This window comes from Triticum urartu, chromosome 3 (genome assembly GCF_003073215.2).
Source record: "Triticum urartu cultivar G1812 chromosome 3, Tu2.1, whole genome shotgun sequence".
NCBI classification, from domain to species: domain Eukaryota; kingdom Viridiplantae; phylum Streptophyta; class Magnoliopsida; order Poales; family Poaceae; genus Triticum; species Triticum urartu.
Window position 1 is genome coordinate 327,535,576 of NC_053024.1, and position 5,915 is coordinate 327,541,490.

Here is a 5,915-nt window from a genome sequence, read left to right on the forward strand (position 1 = left end):
GGATAACGGAAACAACTCCCAAGCTCTTCGTGATGCTGAAATCAACGAAGGTAGAAATCAAGAAAAAACATCAAGTGTTGATAGTTGACAAGACCACTAGTTTCAAGAAAAGGGCAAAGGGAAGAAGGGGAACTTCAAGAAGAACGGCAAGCAAGTTGCTGCTCAGGTGAAGAAGCCCAAGTCTGGTCCTAAGCCTGAGACTAAGTGCTTCTACTGCAAAGGGACTGGTCACTGGAAGCGGAAACACCCCAAGTGATTGGCGGATAAGAAGGATGGCAAAGTGAACATAAGTATATTTGATATACATGTTATTGATGTGTACTTTACTAGTGTTTATAGCAAACCCTTAGTATTTGATACTAGTTCAGTTGCTAAGATTAGTAACTCGAAACGGGAGTTGCAGAATAAACAGAGACTAGTTAAGGGTGAGGTGACGATGTGTGTTGGAAGTGGTTCCAAGATTGATATGATCATCATCGCACACTCCCTATAATTTCGGGATTAGTGTTGAACCTAAATAAGTGTTATTTGGTGTTTGCGTTGAGCATGAATATGATTTGATCATGTTTATTGTAATACGGTTATTCATTTAAGTAAAATAATAAATTGTTGTTCTGTTTACATGAATAAAACCTTATATGGTTACACACCCAATGAAAATAGTTCATTGGATCTCGATCTTAGTGATACACATATTCATAATATTGAAACCAAAAGATGTGAAGTTAATAATGATAGTGCAGCTTATTTGTGGCACTGCCGTTTAGGTCATATTGGTGTAAAGCGCATGAAGAAACTCCATGCTGATGGGATTTTGGAATCACTTGATTATGAATCACTTGATGCTTGCGAACCATGCCTTATGGGCAAGATGACTAAAACGCCGTTCTCCGGAACAATGAAGCAAGCAACAGATTTGTTGGAAATCATACATACTGATGTATGTGGTCCGATGAATATTAAGGCTTACAACAGGTATCATTATTTTCTGACCTTCACAAGATGATTTGAGCAGATATGGGGATATCTACTTGATGAAACATAAGTCTGAAACATTTGAACAGTTCAAAGAATTTCAGAGTGAAGTGGAAAATCATCGTGACAAGAAAATAAAAGTTTCTACGATATGATCGCAGAGGTAAAATATTTGAGTTACGAGTTTGGTCTTCAGTTAAAACAATATGAAATAGTTTCACTACTCACGCCACCTGAAACACCACAGCATAATGGTGTGTCCGAACGTCATAACCATACTTTATTGGATATAGTGCAATCTATGATGTATCTTACCGATCTACCACTATCATTTTGGGGTTATGCATTAGAGACAGCTGCATTCACATTAAATAGGGCACCATCTAAATCCGTTGAGACGACGCCTTATGAACTGTGGTTTGGCAAGAAACCAAAGTTGTCGTTTCTTAAAAGTTTGAGGTTGCAATGCTTATGTGAAAAAGTTTCAACCTGATAAGCTCAAAACCCAAATCGGAGAAGTGCGTCTTCATAGGATACCCAAAGGAAACAGTTGGGTACACCTTCTATCACAGATCCAAAGGCAAGACATTCGTTGCTGAGAATGGATACTTTCTAGAGAAGGAGATTCTCTCGAAAGAAGTGAGTGGAAGGAAAGTAGAAAACTTGATAAGGTAATTGTACCTTCTCCCTTATTGGAAAGTAGTTCATCACAAAAATCTGTTCTTGTGACCACTACACCAATTAGTGAGGAAGCTAATGATGATGATCATGTAACTTCAGATCAAGTTACTACCGAATCTCGTAGGTAAACCAGAGTGAGATCTGCACCAGCATGGTACAGTAATCCTGTTCTGGAAGCCATGTTACTAGACCATGACGAACTTGCGAACTATGAGGAAGCGATGATGAGCCCAGATTCCGCGAAATGGTTTGAGGCCATGAAATCTGAGATATGATCCATGTATGAGAACAAAGTTTGGACTTTGGTTGACTTGCCCGAAGATCGGCAAGCAATTGAGAATAAATGGATCTTCAAGAGGAAGACGGACGCTGATAGTAGTGTTACTATCTATAAAGCTAGAATTGTCGCAAAAGGTTTTCGACAAGTTCAAGGTGTTGACTACGATGAGAGTTTCTCACTCGTATCTATGCTTAAGTCTGTCCGAATCATGTTAGCAATTGTCGCATTTTATGAAATCTGGCATATGGATAAACAAAACTGTATTCCTTAATAGATTTATTAAAGAAGAGTTGTATATGATACAACCAGAAGGTTTTGTCAATCCTAAAGGTGCTAACAAAATTTGCAAGCTCCAGCGATCCATCTATGGACTGGTGCAAGAATCTCGGAGTTGGAATATACGTTTTGATAAGTTGATCAAAGCATATAGTTTTATACAGACTTGCAGTGAAGCCTGTATTTACAAGAAAGTGAGTGGGAGCACTACAACATTTCTGATAAGTATATGTGAATGACATATTGTTGATCGGAAATAATGTAGAATTATTCTGTAAAGCATAAAGGAGTGTTTGAAAGGAGTTTTTCAAAGAAAGACTTCGGTAAAGCTGCTTACATATTGAGCTTCAAGATCTATAGAGATAGATCAAGACGCTTGATAAGTTTTTTTTCAATGAGTACATACCTTGACAAGATTTTGAAGTAGTTCAAAATGGAGCAGTCAAAGAAAGAGTTCTTGCCTGTATTACAAGGTGTGAAGTTGAGTAAGACTCAAAGCCCGACCACGGCAGAAGATAGAAAGAGAATGAAAGTCATTCCCTATGCCTTGGCCATAGGTTCTATAAAGTATGTCATGCTCTGCACCAGATCTATTGTATACCCTATGTTAAGCAAGGGAGTACAATAGTGATCTAGGAGTAGATCAACGGACAGCGGTCAAAATTATCCTTACTGGAATAAGGGTATGTTTCTCGATTATGGAGGTGACAAAAAGATTCGCCGTGAAGGGTTACGTCGATACAAGTTTTGACACTGATCTGGATGACTCTAAGTCTCGATCTAGATACATATTGAAAGTGGGAGCAATTAGCTAGAGTAGCTCCGTGCAGAGCATTGTAGACATAGAAAATTGCAAAATACATAACAGATCTGAATGTGAAAGACCGTTGACTAAGATTCTCTCACAAGAAAAACGTGATCACACCTTAGTACTCTTTGGGTGTTAATCACATAGCGATGTGAACTAGATTACCGAATCTAATAAACCCTTTGGGTGTTGGTCACATGGCGATGTGAACTATGGGTGTTAATCACATGATGATGTGAACTATCGATGTTAATCACATGGTGATGTGATCTAGATTATTGACTCTAGTGCAAGTGGGAGACTGAAGGAAATATGCCCTAGAGGCAATAATAAAGTTATTATTTATTTCCTTATATCATGATAAATGTTTATTATTCATGCTAGAATTGTATTAACCGGAAACATAATACATGTGTGAATACATAAACAAACAGAGTGTCACTAGTATGCCTCTACTTGACTAGCTCGTTAATCAAAGATGGTTATGTTTCCTAACCATGAACAAAGTGTTGTTATTTGATTAACGAGGTCACATCATTAGTTGAATGATCTGATTGACATGGACCCATTCCATTAGCTTAGCACCCGATCGTTTAGTATGTTGCTATTGCTTTCTTCATGACTTATACATGTTCCTATAACTATGAGATTATGCAACTCCCGTCTGCCGGAGGAACACTTTGGGTGCTACCAAACGTCACAACGTAACTGGGTGATTATAAAGGAGTCTACAGGTGTCTCCAAAGGTAGATGTTGGGTTGGCGTATTTCGAGATTAGGATTTGTCACTCCGATTGTCGGAGAGGTATCTCTGGGCCCTCTCGGTAATGCACATCACATAAGCCTTGCAAGCATAACTAATATGTTAGTTGTGAGATGATGTATTACGGAACGAGTAAAGAGACTTGCCGGTAACGAGATTGAACTAGGTATTGGATACCGACGATCGAATCTCGGGCAAGTAACATACCGATGACAAAAGGAACAACGTATGTTGTCATGCGGTCTGACCGATAAAGATCTTCGTAGAATATGTAGGAGCCAATATGGGCATCCAGGTCCCGCTATTGGTTATTGATCAGAGACGTGTCTCGGTCATGTCTACATTGTTCTCGAACCGTAGGGTCCGCACGCTTAACGTTACGATGACAGTTATTATGAGTTTATGAATTTTGATGTACCGAAGTTAGTTCGGAGTCCCGGATGTGATCACGGACATGGCGAGGAGTCTCGAAATGGTCGAGACATAAAGATTGATATATTGGAAGCCTATATTTGGATATCGGAAGTGTTCCGGGTGAAATCGGGATTTTACCGGAGTACCGGGAGGTTACTGGAACCCCCCGGGAGCCATATGGGCCTTAGTGGAAAGGAGAAAGGGGCAGCCCAAGGTGGCCGCGCGCCTCCCCCCTCCCCTAGTCCTATTAGGACTAGGAGAGGTGGCCGCCCCCCTCTCTCTCTTTCCCCCTTGGGGAATCCTAGTCCAACTAGGATTGAGGGGGGAGTCCTACTCCCGGTAGGAGTAGGACTCCTCTTGCGCCCTCCTCCTGGCCGGTGGCCCCCTCCCCTTGGCTCCTTTATATACGGAGGCAGGGGGCACCTCTAGACACACAAGTTGATCATTGAGATCGTTCCTTAGCCGTGTGCGGTGCCTCCTGCCACCATATTCCACCTCGATCATATCGTTGTAGTGCTTAGGCGAAGCCCTGCGTCGGTAGAACATCAAGATTGTCACCACGCCGTCGTGCTGACGGAACTCTTCCCCGACGCTTTGCTGGATCGGAGCCCGGGGATCGTCATCGAGCTGTACGTGTGCTAAGAACTCAGAGGTGCCGGAGTAATGGTGCTTGGATCGGTCGGATCGGGAAGAAGACGTACGACTACTTCCTCTACGTTGAGTCAACGCTTCCGTTGCGATCTACAAGGGTACGTAGATCATACTCTCCCCTCGTTGCTATGCATCACCATGATCTTGCGTGTGCGTAGGAAATTTTTTGAAATTACTACGTTCCCCAACAGGCTCTTCCAGGACCGCCGACAGGCTTCATGCACAACGAAAGAGTTCTTGGTGGCTAAGTTGAGAATGCGATTAACATCCACCAAGATACTCTGCATCTAACGCTTCAACCAATCATGATGCTTGTCCTGCTTTTGATGTAAAGACACCAGAAGCTCATGGTCATTGTGGACACGAGGACGCATCTGAGGCCTTTGAGCAATGGTGTTGGCAGTGGCTTCGGTGTTGGCACGGTGTGGCACACGCAAGTTGCCAACCAGAGGATAAGCAGGAGTTGTTGCATTTGGCACATGAATCCCTTCAATAGGCTGTGTGAAGCTTTGGAATTCTGCATTCTGAAGGTGGAGTGGCTTCTTTGCTGGCTCAGGGTAGATGGCTTCAATAGACATATCAACATCAGTCAGAAATACAATATGGTTGCGCGCTGAAGGTTGATAGTCGATGGTTGAATGAAGCTTGATCAAGCGTATCACCCATGGACCATAAAATTTCAGGCCAAAAAGATTGATCCCAGAAGCAGCAAGCTGTCGGATGAAGAAATCCTGAGTGTTGAATCTGATGCCATTGATGATATAGAAAACCAATGTCTTCATGGCGCCTTCAAGTTTAGCTTTAGAAGAGTTTCCTTTGATTGGCCAAAGAGTACGCCTCAGAATATGATAGACTGTGCGTGGCAAGTACTCAAGGTCCTGAACAAAGAATTCCTTGGGATATTCAGCGTCATGGGGCAATGGCTTCATCATGCTTAACATCTGGCTCATGTTGGGCTCTGGCTTCTAGAAAATGCTTTGCAGTTCGTTCTGATGAAGCTGACAACCAGGTTCGTACAACTCACCTGGAGTGGGCAGAGAAGTAAGCTCAATGATATCCTGAGCTTTG